The 17,335-nt window shown below is 37.1% G+C and overlaps 1 pseudogene; it reads left to right on the forward strand.

The window, feature by feature from the left end:
* The first annotated feature begins 15,239 nt into the window (after nucleotides 1-15,239).
* On the forward strand, nucleotides 15,240-15,387 carry LOC123387940 (annotated as a pseudogene).
* The last annotated feature ends 1,948 nt before the right edge of the window (nucleotides 15,388-17,335 follow it).

A 17,335-nucleotide genomic window follows, 5' to 3' on the forward strand; every position in this document is an offset into this window, starting at 1 on the left:
AGGCTGAAAGGTCTCCACCCAAGATTATAGATTCCAAAAAAAATCAAGGTACCTGGTAGTCAAATTGAGGAATCATAATTGTAGGTATTATCTCTTGAAAGCCACTAGGACAAAGAGGCTCCTTAGTTACAGAGGAAAGCCCATCAGAATAACGTCAGACCTGTTCACAGAGACCTGGCAAGCCAGAAAGGGCTGGCAAGACATATTCAGGGCATTAAATGAGAAGAACATGCAGCCAAGACTACTTTATCCAGCAAGACTGACATTCAAAATGGATGGAGAGATAAAGAGTTTCCAAGACCAGCAAGGCTTAAAAGACTATGCAACCACCAAGCCAACACTGCAGGAAATATTAAGGGGGGTTCTATAAAAGAGGAAAAATCCAAAGAATAGCATTGAACAGAAATATAGAGACAATCTACAGAAAGAAAGATTTCAAAGGTAACTCGATGTCAATAAAAACATATCTATCAATAATCACTCTTAATGTGAATGGCCTAAATGCGCCCATAAAATGGCACAGGGTTGCAGATTGGATAAAACGACAGGACCCATCCATATGTTGTCTACAAGAGACCCATTTTGAACCTAAAGATACACGTAGACTGAAAGTGAAGGGATGGAGAAGCATCTTTCATGCCAATGGGCCTCAAAAGAAGGCTGGGGTAGCGATTCTCATATCAGATAAATTAGATTTTAAACTAAAGACTGTAGTCAGAGATACAGAAGGACACTACATAATCCTTAAAGGGACTATCCACCAAGATGATCTAACAATTGTAAATATCTATGCCCCCAATATGGGAGCAGCCAATTACTTAAGAAAACTGTTAATCAAGATAGAGAGTCATATTGATATGAATACACTACTCGTAGGAGATCTTAACATGCCTCTCTCAGAATTAGACAGATCATCAAAGCAGGAAATCAATAAACAAGAGCATCGAATGACACACTGGAACAGATGGACCTCATAGATATATACAGAACATTCCACCCTAAAACAAAAGAATACTCATTCTTCTCAAGTGCACACGGAACCTTCTCAAGAATAGACCACATACTGGGTCACAAATCAGGACTCAACCAATACCAAAAGACTGAGCTTATTCCCTGCATATTCTCAGATCACAATGCATTGAAACTGGAGCATAATCATAAGGAAAAGTTCAGAGGGAACTCAAACACCTGGAAGCTAAAGGCCACCTTGCTTAAGAATGCTTGGATCAACCAGGAGATCAAGAAGAACTGAAACAATTCATGGAAACCAATGAGAATGAAGACACTTCGGTCCAAAACCTATGGGACCAAAGGCGGTCCTAAGGGGGAAATACGTAGCCATCCAAGCCTCCCTCAAAAAAATTGAAGAATCCAGAACACAGCAGCTGTCTCTACACCTTAAAGAACTAGAGAATCAACAACAAATCAAAGCAACTCCAGACATAAGAAGGGAAATCATCAAGATTAGAGCTGAGATCAATGAGGTAGAAACCAAAGATACAGTAGAACGTATCAGTGAAACTAGAAGTTGGTTTTTTGAAAGAATCAATAAGATCAATAAGCCACTGGCCACACTAATCCAAAAGAAAAGAGAGGAAGCCCAAATTCATAAAATTATGAATGAAAAGGGAGTGGTCACAACGAACACCAAGGAGGTAGAAACAATCATCAGAAGTTATTATCAACAGTTATATGCCAATAAGCTTAGCAACCTTGATGAAATGGATGCATTCCTGGACAACTATAAGCTCCCAAAATTGAACCAGGAAGAAATTGACAACCTGAATAGACCGAAATCTAGTAATGGGATTGAAGCAGTGATCAAAAACCTCCCCAAAAACAAGAGCCCAGTACCTGACGGATTCCCTGGGGAATTCTACCAAACTTTCAAAGAAGAAATAACACCTATTCTCCTGAAGCTGTTTCAAAAAACTGAAGCAAGAGGAAAAGTTCCAGACTTTCTATGAAGCCAGCATTACCCTGATCCCCAAACCAGGCAAAGACCCTACCAAAAAGGAGAATTTCAGACCAATTTCACTGATGAATATGGATGCTAAGATTCTCAAGATCCTAGCAAACAGGATCCAACAGCACATTAATAAGATTATCCACCATGACCAAGTGGGATTCATCCCTGGGCTACAAGGATGGTTCAACATTCGCAAATCAATCAATAATTGATTGATTAATAGAACAATTGATTAATAAGAACAAATTAATATGAGAAGAGAGAAGAACCACATGGTCCTCTCAACTGATGCAGAAAAAGCATTTGACAAAATCCAGCATCTGTTCCTGATTAAAAAGCTTCAAAGTATAGGGATAGAGGGAACATTCCTGAACTTCATCAAATCTATCTATGAAAGACCCATAGCAAATATCATCCTCAATGGGAAAAAGCTTGCAGCCTTCCCGTTGAGATCAGGAACAAGACAAGGATGCCCACTTTCACCATTCTTGTTCAACATAGTATTAGAAGTCTTAGCAACAGCAATCAGACAACAAAGAGAAATAAAAGTTAACCAAAGTCAAACTCTCTCTCTTCGCAGATGACATGATTCTTTATATGGAAAACCCAAAAGACTCCACCCCCAAACTACTAGAACTCATACAGCAATTCAGCAACGTGGCAGGATACAAAGTCAATGTGCAGAAATCAGTGGCTTTCTTATACACTAACAATGAAAATACAGAAAGGGAAATTAGAGAATCAATTCCATTTACTATAGCACTGAGAACCATAAGATACCTGGGAATAAACCTAACCAAAGAGGTAAAGGATCTGTACTTGAGGAACTACAGAACACTCATGAAGGAAATTGAAGAAGACACAAAAAGATGGAAGACCATTCCATGCTCTTGGATTGGAAGAATAGGCAAAAATAAAATTGGGGGCATCACGTTACCTGATTTCAAGCTTTATTACAAAGTTGTGGTCACCAAGACAGCATGGTACTGGCATAAAACAGACACATACACCAGTGGAACAGAGTAGAGAGCCCAGATATGGACACTCAACTCTATGGCCAATTAATATTCGTCAAAACAGGAAAAATACACAGTGGAAAAAAGACAGTCTCTTCAATAAATGGTGCTGGGAAAACTGGACAGCCATATGTAGAAGAATGAAACTTGACCATTCTCTTACACCGTACACAAGGATAAATTCAAAATGGATAAAAGACCTCAACGTGAGACAGGAATCCATCAGAATCCTAGAGGAGAACATAGGCAGTAATCTCTTCGATATCAGCCACAGCAACTTCTTTCAAGATATGTCTCCAAAGGCAAAGGAAACAAAAGCGAAAATAAACTTTTGGGACTTCATCAAAATCAAAAGCTTCTACACATGAAAGGAAACAGTCAAAAAAACAAAGAGGCAACCTACAGAATGGGAGATGTTTGCAAATGACAGTACAGACAAAAGATTGATATCAAGGATCTATAATGAACTCCTCAAACTCAACACACACAAAACAGGCAATCATATCAAAAAAATGGGCAGAAGATATGAACAGACACTTCTCCAATGAAGACATACAAATGGCTATCAGACACATGAAAAAATGTTCATCATCACTAGCCCTCAGGGAGATTCAAATTAAAAATCACATTGAGATATCACCTTACACCAGTTAGAATGGCCAAAATTAACAAGACAGGAAACAACATGTGTTGGAGGGGATGTGGAGAAAGGGGCACCCTCTTACACTGTTGGTAGGAATGCAGGCTGGTGCAGCCTCTTTGGAGAACAGTGTGAAGAGTCCTCAAGAAATTAAAAAATAGAACTTCCCTATGACCCTGCAATTGCACCCCTGGGTATTTACCCCAAAGATACAGATGTCGTGAAAAGAAGGGCCATCTGTACCCCAATGTTTATAGCAGCAATGGCCACAGTCGCCAAACTGTGGAAAGGACCAAGATGCCCTTCAATGGACGAATTGATAAAGAAGATGTGGTCCATATACACTATGGAGTATTGTGCCTCCATCAGAAAGGACGAATACCCAACTTTTGTAGCAACATGGACGGGACTGGAAAAGATTATGCTGAGTGATATAAGTCAAGCAGAGAGAGTCAATTATCATATAGTTTCACTTATTTGTGGAGCATAACAAATAGCATGGAGGCCACGGGGAGTTAGAAGAGGAAAAGGGAGTTGGGGTAAATTGGAAGGGGAGGTGAATCATGAGAGACTATGGACTCTGAAAAACAATCTGAGGGGTTTGAAGTGGCAGGGGGGTGGGAGGTTGGGGTACCAGGTGGTGGGTATTATAGAGGGCACGGATTGCATGGAGCACTGGGTATGGTGAAAAAATAATGAATACTGTTATGCTGAAAATAAATAAATTTAAATTAAAAAAATATAAAATGAGTTGGATAGCATCTGTTTTATCAAACTTGTCAGGTGACTTTCTCTCAGAGGGCAGTTTGGTTTGTAAGATTTTATTTATTTATTTATTTATTTATTTATTTAAGTGTGGAGGACTAAGGAGAAGGGAGGGAAAGCTGAATGGGAAGGGTACTGAAATTTTAAATTTTCATGGAAGCACAGTGATACTAGACATTTGCTAGTGCTGAGGGAATTGCTAACTCTAATGCAGTGTCTGTATTAGATGGTGTTGCATACACTTCAATTATGACATAGTTTTCCTTTTATAATTATTTTTATTATGTTCTATTAACCAACATATAATATACATCATTAATTTCTGATATAGTGTTATAGTTTCCAAAGCTGAGCTTTGTTAGTGACTGTGATAACAGGCAAGTACTATATGAAAATTAACCAGAAACAACAAATTAGAGTGACTTTAGTCAATCTGATTCTGAGGTTTGAGAAGTTGTGCAGTGATAAATAGGCACACATGTGCCTTTAGTAATAGTATTTAATTGTGGCTAATTTCTTCTGTTTCATATGTGTTAATTTTTTCAAAAGGCCTTAGTGATCTGTTATTTCTATTGGCTTAGGATCCCTATGGAAAATAACTGACACTAAAGGTACCTTGAGCAGAGAAAGTTTGGGAAATTCTGATCTAAAATATTAATATGATAGCCGAGAGAACCAAATTACTAAGGTTCTAGATAGAAGATTTCTAAGTACAGATCTTACCCATTATCTCCTACCTTTAAACTTATCCTTCCTCTTCTCCAGATTACTAAGCCCCTGTATTTTGTTATGGGGGTGGGTAATTTACACAGTGTCCTCTTTCATGAATGAGTACTAGATGGAATGTTTCAGGATTGGCTGAATACAAATAAGGAAAACTAATGCTTTGCTCCCCTCATCCACTAAAATTATCTCCCTAATGTCATTTAATCATTTGTGACTCATTTGGCACGGAAAATATGCTTGTATGCACGGTCTAGCAGAGAGCAGGTGTTAAGCATTGTACCATGAAATTATACTAGTTGATGATACCATGGAACCAAACATGGAGAGAGAACAGTGATAGAAAGAGCATGGGGAAATCACATTGTGTTGTTACAGAGTTCTAGACTAGGAATCAGAGCGTGATCTCTACCATCATCTAGCTATGTTACCATGGCACATATAGTCTTCGGGGTCTGTTTTGTTTTCTCGTGGAGAATGTTAATTCACATATTTATCAATCTAACAATAATTTCTCAATATATAGAATATTTAGATGAACTTAAGAATGAAGGAAGACAATATATACTCTAAGTTACTACAAAATCTCTTAGGTCAAATTAGGACATACCATTACTTTTTATTTTAGAGTCACTTAAGATGGCAGAAAAAAGCCAAACTCTTTTGCTTAGTGTCCCTGTCAAATAGCCTTTTATTAATTGGCCATTATTATTTTTGCAACTTTTTCTTCTACCACAAATTATAACAATTTTTTAGCAATTTATATTAATGTTTCATGTGGTTTCACTTTCCCATGCCTTAACTTTAATAACTGATTTATTAATATATTAATGAATGAAGAAAACCACACATAAAATCCAATAATGTCTGACAGAATATACTGGAATCTATGTGAGAAAATCAAAATGTGCTTTGGAAATTCAGAAAAATAAGAGTAATTCCTATTAGAAATTATTCTTAAAGGAAAAGATAGTATCACAAGGAAACTTCAAAGCATGGGAAAAAGGGAGTACAGGAGATACTATGTGAAGGCACTGAAAGTAGAGGACTACAAGCACAGGAACTAATCCTGAAAATGGAAGAACTCAGGCATATTCCTGCTTTCAAGGGGATTTTTCCCCCTGATTTATTTGCCTCCTCTAATCTAGTTATACTCTCTTTACTTCTTCGAAACTCTGAAAATTGGGGGCACCTGTGTGGCTTAGTCAATTAAGCATCTGTCTCGGCTCAGGGTCTTGGGATCAAGCCTCATGTTGGGCTCTCTGCTCAGTGGGGAGTTTGCTTCTCCCTATCCCTCTATGTGTTCTCTTTTTCTCTTTCTCTCAATAATTAAAATCTTAAAAAACAAAATAAAACAAAACAAAACACTACCTTCTGAAGATTTATTGGACATGAAAAATGTGGTCTTCAACGCACAGAGACTCTTTTCTTCTGAGAATTCCCCACAGTAACTAGGTTTTTCCTCCTTAATATTGTTCCTATCATCATCATCTTACTGTAGATGATTGTTGCCATTATTGCCATATGGGGCTGGCAATAAGAATAACAGGCTGGATATCTTCCATTTGCCAGACCTTCCTTTGTCTTTCTCCAGCTTGCTGTCTGACAATAAAGTGGATAATGGGAAACCACAGTTGATCAGTTTGAAAAAATGGGTGATATAGGAGTTTTTATTTACCTAACTTTCTTTACTGTGTCATAGCTCAGGTTTTACGATCCACAGAAAATCATGGCTCCTATTGAGAAGTTTCACTATAAAACTTTATGGGATCTTCTTCCTTTCATCCCTTCAAGTATATGAATCATAATCCCTCTGTTCTTATAAGTTTTAAATTTTTATACTTTATTTTCTGGTACCATTCAGTTACTGATAGAAATGAAGAATCTTTCAGTTTTAGCTCTGACATGTAAAGAGCTTAGAAGTTGTCACTGCCATTCTTATAAGAAAACAGCGGAAATATTCAAACAGTAAAACTTTTCTTGGACCGGAGGACTGAATTAACAAAACAAATTTCCACTGAATCTAGAGAGGGTGGTGAATCCAGGCAGTCATAGACAAGAATTGCTTACCTGGAACAAAAGTTCTTAGAGAGAAAACCTCCTAAGGGGGAAAAAAAATAGTAATTCTGAATGTTGCTGAATGACTGCTGGAGGCCAAGCGTGGCCTAGTGAGAGTAAGAACATCCAGAGGTGCTGTCTCATGGCCCCCATACTTTATGTCTTCATCCATGAACCCCATCAGGTTTCTATGATGTAGATATTAGAAAGATACCGTTTTGACTCTGGCTAAGGATGAGGAAGAATAATTATTTTTTTTTAAATGCGCAAAGCATTCTTCACAACAAAGTCTTTATCAGAGTTTTCTCCTACATGGGAAAAAACAACCTACCCCTTTGCTGCTACCCCCTCTTCCAGGTTCTTACGGCTTTCCTTTTTTATTAAGGGAATGAAGGGGGCTATTCCACTGGTGTAGGTCACAGTCCTGAGGTCCAGGCCCACTGAAAGAGTTAATCATTAAGATTAGAGAATGCTCTCTCTCTCTCACACACACACGTACACACACACACATTACCTCTATACCAACAGAACTCCACTCAAGAACACTAGTGTAAACCTAAAAGAGCTTCAAGACACAGACTCTTTGAGGATGAGTTCTTAGGAAGCCTAAAGTTGATGGCCAAGATAAAAACAAAAGTATCAGAAACATTTGAAGCCTCTGGCTTCAAATTACCTATTATTACATAGAATATTAAATACAACCCAACTTTTAGCTTGGATTAACACAGCCTTACCCTAAAGGCTCATTTACCTCAGTTCCTAATACTCAGTACAAGATGCCTTACTTATAACAACAACAACAAAAAAAAAAAAATCACAAAGCATGTTAAGTAACAATAATTTTAAAAAAGGAAAAAGAAACCTATAGTACAAATGAGAAAGTCAATATCAGAACTAGATTCAATGGGCAGAAGACATGAATAGACACTTTTCCAAAGAAGGCAAACAAATAGCTAACAGACATATAAAAAAATGTTTATTATCATTAGCCATCAGGGAGATTCAAACGAAAACCACATTAAGATACCACCTTACACCAGTTAGAATGGCCAAAATTAACAAGACAGGAAACAGCATGTGTTGGAGGGGATGTGGAGAAAGGGGAACCCTCTTACACTGTTGGTGGGAATGCAAGTTGGTGCAACCACTTTGGAAAAGAGTGTGAAGATTCCTTAAGAAATTAAAAATAGAGCTTCCCTATGACCCTGCAATTGCACTACTAGGTATTTACCCCAAAGATACAGATGTAGTGAAAAGAAGGGCCATCTGTACCCCAAGATTCATAGAAGCAATGGCCACAGTCACCAAACTGTGGAAAGAAACAAGATGTCCTTCAATGGATGAATGGATAAAGATATGGTCCATATATACACTGGAATATTATGCCTCAGTCAGAAAAAATGAATACTCAACTTTTGTATCATCATGGATGGGACTGGAGGAGATTATGCTGAGTAAGAAAGAGTCAAGTATCATATGGTTTCACCTACTTGTGGAGCATAAGGAGTAACACAGAGGACATTGGGAGTTGGAAGAAGTGATTTGGGGGAAATTGGAGGGGGAGACAAACCATGAGACTGTGGACTCTGAGAAACAAACTGAGGGTTTTGGAGGGGAGCGGGGTGGAGGGATGGGTGAGCCTGGTGGTAGGTATTATGGAGGGCACATATTGCATAGAACACTGGGTATGGTGCATAAACAATTAATGCCAGAACACTGAAAAGAAATAAAATGAAATGAAAAAAAAGAGGACTATACTCAGATATAATACAGATTTTTAAATTATCAGGCAAAATTTTAATTAACTATGATTAATACATTCAGAACTCTAAAAGGAAAAAGAGTAGACAACTTTCAAAAACATACAGGTAATATAAACAGAGAGACAGAAATTGTAACAAAGAATCAAAATGTTAGGGGAAAAAGCCTGAAACATAACTGAAGAAGGCCTTTGAGGGCTCATCAGTATATTGGATATACTGGAAACAAGTGTCAGACATCTTGAAGATAGTTCAATAGAAACTTCCCAAGAACTGTGGGAGAATTTCAAAAGGTGTAATAGGCACATAATTAAAATATGAGAGAAGAAGAAGAAAGAATTGAGTGGAAGCAATACTTGAAATAATATTGGCCAAGAGCTTTCCACAATTAATTACAGCCACCAAACCACAGGCTTAGTATTCTCAGAGAAGAAAAAGCAGTATAAATACAAAACAAAAGAAAAGAAAAACCTGGACTTCTATATTTAACAAGATTCCTTCAACAGTGAAAGAAACATAGTCATTATCTGGTGTATGTGTGAGTACACATGCGCACACATGTACTCACACACACACACACACTGAAGGATTAATCATCACTAAAACTTTCTTGCAAGAAATCTAAGCCATCGATGTTCAGAGCAGAGAGGTGAGTTGCAGCATCTGACCTCCATGGAGAATGGCTGTATGAGCAGTGGACAGATTCTTTCATGAACGAGAGAGAGAAAACAGACTTGTGAAATGCACAGAAAGTGTAATTCCTGTCCTAAATCTTTCCGTGTGATAGACCAACTGACTACTTCATAAGTGGTTTCCAACTTCAGCTTTATTTTCAAGCTTCCCAATACTTTCATTTATTCACTCTCTCAGCCTGGTGTTTCCACACCACAGCCTTCTGAGGAAGATTGCTCCAAACTTTCTTTGTCCTGTGCTCAGCCTAAAGAAGCACTTTAGGCAGAAAAAAATGATATAGAACAGGAACTGAGATGTATAATATAAGAAACAAGAAAAGTGTCAAAGAAAAAATAAAGGCAAAATAAAATATTTTCATTTTCTTATTTTTAAAGGACTTGAAACATAACTATATAAAAAAATACCAGTTTTGATGTATTACTGGGGTATATATAGCATGTGTATAAGTAAAATGAGTGATATCCAGTGAAATCATCATTACAGCTCATGAATCGATATAAAGGTATATTTCTGGGCATTTCTCTATCTGAGCAATATGAACATTTAGCCGTACTGCTTGAGCTGTCTACTTTCAGATAGGACCTGGATCTCATATAAAACCAGGAAACCAGGAAACCAGGTCTGAGTTTCCCCACTTTCAGTCAACTGATTGTAGATGTTAGCTGCATCTAATACCTTCACAGAGAGACCTGAAGGAGTGCTTAATTAAATAACTGGGTATTACAGCCTCCCTATCTGACACATAGAATTAACTATCACACCATCTAAAGGCATGTTGGGGATTCTATTTAAAAAAAAAAAAAACACAACATAAAAACATTTGACAAGAACAGAAGTTTGGAGAAGAAAGGGAGGTTGATGAACCTGGGAACAATTTGACTTTATTTTCAGTTTAAGAGTTAATTTCCGCCCAGGGCTAGAGGAAGGTCATCAGATCCGAAGCAAGGAAAAGGTCATTAATAGTGCTTTTCTACTTCTGTCAATTCATTCAGTGCTCTTACAACCTCATAATTTGTATTACTATTGTCACATTTTAGGCACAGAAATGTAATTATGACAAAGTCAGATAGGTAGGTCGTGGCAAAGGTAGGATGCAAACCCACCCTGGCTCTAGGGTCTGGTTTCTTAACTGTAAGGTACATGGTCTCTCAGATAAAAAGAAAATTTATGGGTTTTCAATACTTAGACTGAGAGTCTCCAATTTTAATTGCTTTGTTTTATCCACCTCCCATTTTCCAGATATACTAGCTCAGTTTCAACATCCCTGGCAAGTCTAAGCCATCGATGTTCAGAGCAGAGAGGTGAGTTGCAGCATCTGACCTCCATGGAAAATGGCTGTATGAGCAGTGGACAGATTCTTTCATGAACGAGAGAGAGAAAACAGACTTGTGAAATGCACAGAAAGTGTAATTCCTGTCCTAAATCTTTCCGTGTGATAGACCAACTGACTACTTCATAAGTGGTTTCCAACTTCAGCTTTATTTTCAAGCTTCCCAATACTTTCATTTATTCACTCTCTCAGCCTGGTGTTTCCACACCACAGCCTTCTGAGGAAGATTGCTCCAAACTTTCTTTGTCCTGTGCTCAGCCTCTACTTTCAAAAACCAACATACAAACAGAAACAACAACAACAAAACAAAACAAAACAAAGAACAACACGTCAAAAAAAACAAAAACAAAAATACCCTTGAAGCTCCACTCCACTGTTAACACTCCTGACCTACTCTGACCCAGTCTGTAGTCCTAGCTTGTTGACTATGGGGGTGCAAATCCCATAGAGAAGTGAATCTGATGTAAGTGATGGAGGACCAGAAAGGGCACTTCGGGAGAAATGTGCACTTTTTCCTGCAGGCACTGTAGAGTAATTAAATGTCTCTCTCCAAAGAGGTGCTATGTTTTCTTTCTATTCCTTGATGGATCAGTTTATCCAGCATATACCAAAGATGAGAGACTCGATCATTAGGATACTTAACTAACTTTTATTATATTTCCATTACATTTTATTTTAGGTCATTTGAGTACAAGCAGCTCTCCTAGGTAACCCAATCCATTGTTGATGAAAGCTAAGCAGGAATGTGCTCTGTAGTGGTTATTGGAGAGAAAGGGAATTAGAGTAAAATGCAGTGTGCATTATGAATGAGGTGATGCAGCTACCGAGAAACGAAAATTACTCAAAAACATCTTTACAACGAAAACCTTTACAAGGTACCCTTTTGAGAGCTTCTTCTTATTGCCTTTGTGTCTGGCCCTTTGAAAACTTTCTATTTTCACACTGGCATTGCTTCCTGGCAGGAAAAAAAATGGCAGAGGAAGAGGAGTATAGATAGAAGGTACCATGGTGAAAAATGGAAACTTCTAAATAATTTTTAAAAATGACTGGCCTAATATTCAAAGACAGAACTTTAAAGCTGTGTTTATTGCATAAGCTCTGAAGTGAGAAGTTACTTTTTCATTCTGAATTGACTTAAGGCCAATGAGATTGAATTCTTTAATTTCCCGTTTCAGCATTAAATGTGAAATTGTGCATACATGTACTCTAATTAAAATCAGTAACATTTGTTTTACAGAACAACTTTCCAGAGAATAACTTTATGGGCTACTGTGATTAGCCTTTACTTCAAATGTAAAATTAAATTGTATAGTTTTTCTTCATTGTTTTTCTGCTGGAGGAAAACATAATGGCATTCACTATTTTTATGTAGCAACTGTTAAAATTTCAATAAGCACACTAGCTAAAAATATAGAATAATGTACATTTCTCTAAGCTATATTTAACAATTTGTTGTAGGAATATTAACACATACCACTCCGTTCCATAGTACTGTACATGATACCAAAGAGAACCAGGAAAGAAGGTCCCATAGAACATCTTTACTAAGGTCTCAGCTACTTTTTTGTTCTATGACATTGAAACAGACATTTTGTGTCTTTGAGCCCAAGTTCCACCTTATGTAAAATGAGGGAATAAAACTTATCACTCTAAGTGTGTTACAAGACTAAAATGACAATGTTTATGTGACATGCTTTACCCAGAATCCAGAATATAACAGTGATCAATATATTTACTTTCTGCCCACATAGGATAAGGATTTCTCAGCATTGCTTAGCTTTCATCACTAATGGATTAAAAAGTTGGTTTTGTTAATATGATTGGTAAAGCAGTGTAGTAAAATCTGTGTCTTTATTAATGAAGATACTAAAATACTCCACTGATTTTTCAGTTCTCCCTGGGGCTCTTGGCTACTAGGTTTTTCGTTTTCTTAAAGCCCAGCCCCTGCCCATATGCAGATAGGTCTATTCTAACCTCCTTCCCAGGAAGCTGTAATAGCACCAGGTTGTTTCTCACATATGCATTCCAGCACTACCCCATAGACCTTCAAAACCCAGTGTTTCCACTTTATATGATAAGATTTAAAAATAGGCAAGTGTTATCCAATGTGGAAGAGCACTGAGGTACCCTTTTGAGACAGAAACATCTGTGTCTATGCCTAATTTTTGTAGAAGCCTGTGCTGGGACACAGAATGAATATCTGTGAAACTGAATTAATCAGACAAGAAGCAGTAAGTATTTATCTTTGCACAAGGCACCCACTGTTGTCCGAGAGAGCCTGCAGTCACATGAGGGAAGGGTCTCACAAACATGAAATAACTAGACAAGGTTTTACATGGCTTTGCATGCTTTACCCAAGTAATGCTGTTTGGAGAAAAGACACGAACTCTGCTAACAGATACAATCATAAAGCCTCCTTAAAATGCAGCATGGCTAGAATAATAAAGCTTAGAAAGGAAAATAAATAAATAAATAAAGAAAAGACAATGCATATCTGAGGGATAGCACCGACATGAATTTTTCCAATACTTTTGATCAATGTTTTCAATCTACTCATGATAATTTATATTTGTTTTGTCACTTCCAAGAAGTTCTCCTATTTTTCTTTTCTGTCATTAATTAGTTCCCAAAGTAATGGAGCAATACTACCAAATATTCCTGGCTGCTTCATCTTAAACTTACCCACAGGAAGGAAAATCTGCAGACTGTATGGGTATCTTTAGAGACATTCCAAACACACTACATGTATTACTTGCACCCTATAATTTTCCTGCTTTTTCTTCCCCAACCAGCTGTGTTTTCAAATAAGCCATCACAGTTTGGCATATATTTTCCCAAATCTTGACATATTATATTGTTTCATGTCCTGACACAAAATCTCTGAGATGCCTTACAAGGAGAGAAATTCTGCAATTTACAAGGCTCAACTAATTACCGGTGTGTATAAATTCCCAGGCTCAATTTGAACTGTATCTCTCCTTGCAAAATGAAATGGCAGGGACTGCTAGACAACCAGCTGTATTAAGATATCAGTGTGATTTGGTAGATAACTTTTTAAAAAACAATTTAAACTAGTAATAAACAAGGAATTGTACAAACAAAAGTATAAATCCCATTAGAATTGAAATATGGTCTGGTGGCTCATTTTAAAATTTATTTTTATAGAAGTGGCAGAATGAAATAGAGTGAATGGCAACCAATGAGCAGATCTGTAGAAGGAATTTCTGTGTGAAAAAGGAACTCAAAGAGAATGTAACATTCGGTTAACCCAATCTTTGCTTAAACTAGATGAAAACAGTGAGTCACAGAGAAACTAAGGGGTTTCCCACATACCTAGAAAATGGCTGATAGTTATTATAATCCATTTATCTTTATACCTAGCCATTTTTATAATTAGCCCAATTATAATTAATCTAACTGTAAATTAATCTAATTGTAAAAATAACAAAATTAAAATTTACCTTATCTCCATAATTTAAGTAGTTACAAAGCTTGGCCATATGAAACTTGACTTAGGTTGAAAGCAGTGATTACATCTATGATTATTTATAGTACACAGTGAAAATATATGGAGAATAAATTTTTCAAATATTAAGAAAGTAAATTAAAATAAAAAGTATTACTCTTAAGATATATTTTATATTTAAAATTTAAAAACCTAAGATACTCAGCATACATTTCAATGTTAATTTATTCATTCATTCGTCTCTTAAAAAAAAACAGTTGTTGGAGTTCTGTATGGATCAAGCAGAATAAGAATTCTCCACATAAGTGTCTCAATTACCTTTATTCTGAGAGTCTATAGAAATGTGAACTTCCAATGCAGACCAGTAAGAAGCATGCAATAATAATTGAATATTTTGCTCAATACATTTTTTTTTTTTGCTTTTTACCTTTAATTAAGTGCGTTCAATAATTCTTAAAACAGTTTTTCCATTTCTTGGTCATTCCCATCTATTAAGTTTCTACCTTCAGTTTGTACTCTTTTAAGCTTGTTCTTGACCATTTTTATTCTCATCTGAATTTTACCTACAAGCCAATTAGGTGAAATATGTAAAATTAACTAATTTTTTCTTTGTTTAACAAAAATCATTTGGAAGGAAAGATACTTAGGCCACAGGCTAAACTTAGTCTTCTGCAGGATCTATTGATTTCAGTTATTATGCTTTGGGCTTACTCATGATCACACAATGTATTTCTAAGTTAGTAATACCACATGACTTTTTTTGTTGTTGTTGTTGTTTTTCTTTTTTTTTTTTTAATTTTTTATTTTTTATAAACATATATTGCTTCTCGGCCTTTTGGCTAAGATCAAGTGTATTTTTTATAAACATATATTTTTATCCCCAGGGGTACAGGTCTGTGAATCGCCAGGTTTACACACTTCACAGCACTCACCAAAGCACTCAATACATGTTTTGTAAACAATGACTGTGTACCAGACACTGTTAGTGGTAGATGAAGTAGACACCTTCCCCACTCTTATGGGGCTTACACTCCAGTGGGGTCGCAATAGATGTGAAGCAGGTAAACAAATAAATCAGTTATTATAAATAAATTGGGATGAGGTATAGATGAAATGGACTAGGAGTCAGGACAGAACACATTGAATGACTGTGAGCTCAGAAGGCAGAACATGAGAGCTACTTGTATAGGGTGAGGGGAACTCTGTGGAGGTAGAATGTAAACTAAAATGTAAACAATGAGAAGAATTCAGCTATGGGAGAGAAGAGAAGGATGGTATTTCATGCAGAGAGAATGGCAAGTACAGAGGGGCTGAGTAAGGAAGTAACAGTGTGTTGTAGGAACTAAAAGAAGGTAAAAATGTCTGGATGTGACTTAATTGGAAGAGAAGGACTCCCCATGAGGACAGCTCCAAAGGAGTCAGGTTATCCAAGATGAGAAATTTGGAATTTGGCTAAAGTAAAATGGAAATTATATGAAGAGCTTTGTGGATTTGCAAGTTCCTTCGGGGAATGGCGGGTGCAATCTGAAACTGGTCTCCATACACAGTGGGCAAGAAGAGACTGAAGAAACAGGCAGAGCTAGAACCTACAGGGCTTGCCTTGAGCACCTTCAAGTCCAGTAGGTCTCCACACTTGCCCACCAAATCAACAAAACTCACAGAGAGGCCTTAACTGGGTTCAGTCATGTATTCAGTCCTAGCACCACATTGCCATCTCAAGGCCATGTCCTTGCGGCAGCATCTGGGAGTGGCAAAGCCAAGTGGAAGCCACACTCCCAGGACAGGCAAGAGGGTGAAGAGCCTCTGATTGCTGGGGTCCAACTCACAGGTCAACTGACAATCACAGCCTCTAGCTAACCTCCCCCATTTTTTAAAAGCCTTATCGGAATATAACTTACACACTATAAAATTCATGCATTTAAAGTGCACAGAAGCACTGGGTGTGGGGCATAACCAATGAATTCTGGAACACTGAAAAGAAAAAAAAAGTGCACAGAAGTTGTTCAACCATCTCTGTAATAGAATTTATGGTGGTGAAATACACAGAACATGAAATCTACCATTTGCAACTGTTTTAAAGTGTGCGAATCACTAGTTAATGTGCATTCGTGATGTGGTCCAGCTATCTCTATTAGCTAGTTTCAGAACTTTTTCATCACCTGGAAGGCAAACCTCACACCCACAAAGCAGTTTCTCTCTGTTCCTCATCCCCCATGCCCCTGGAATCTATTAGTCTACTTTCCTTCTCTATAGATTTACCTATTCTGTATACCTTGCATAAGTAGAATCATATAGTGTGGCCTTTTATGTCTGGCTTCTTTCCCTGAGTATGATGTACACAAATGTTCATAACCAGCTCTATTTAAAATAGCCAAAAGATGTAAACAATCTAAATGTCCATCTACAGATGAATGGATAAGTAAAATGGGGTCTAATTATATAGTAGAATATTATTCAGTCATAAAAAGGAATGGTGTGAAGAATGAATCTTGAAAACATTATAATTATAGGACATTTTACATGAAGAGTTTTTAAAACAGGGATATAAAAGAATCCAGTTTACTTTAGAAAACACCTCATTGGCCACTCTATGAACGAACTGGAGAGAATGAGAAAAATAGGGAAAATAGGAAGCTAGGAAGGATGGGGAGCTGTTGCAGTAGACCAAGTGAGAAATGGTGTTTATTTACACTAGAAAGTCAGCAATGAGAGAGAGAGAGAGTAGCTGACACATTAGAATGATGTTTAGAAATAGAATTATCAGGCTTTGTGCTTCACTGGATTCAGAGAGAGAAATCAATGCAGACACACAGGTGTGGAATGCAGCTATGCCACTTACTGTAATGTGCAAGACTTTGGAAGAAACAGATTTCAGGGAGAAAATGAGTAGCTGATATGTGATTATGTTCAATACT

Source organism: Mustela putorius, unplaced genomic scaffold (assembly GCF_011764305.1).
Source record: "Mustela putorius furo isolate JIRA1106 unplaced genomic scaffold, ASM1176430v1.1 tig00003867_pilon_pilon_pilon, whole genome shotgun sequence".
Lineage (NCBI taxonomy): Eukaryota > Metazoa > Chordata > Mammalia > Carnivora > Mustelidae > Mustela > Mustela putorius.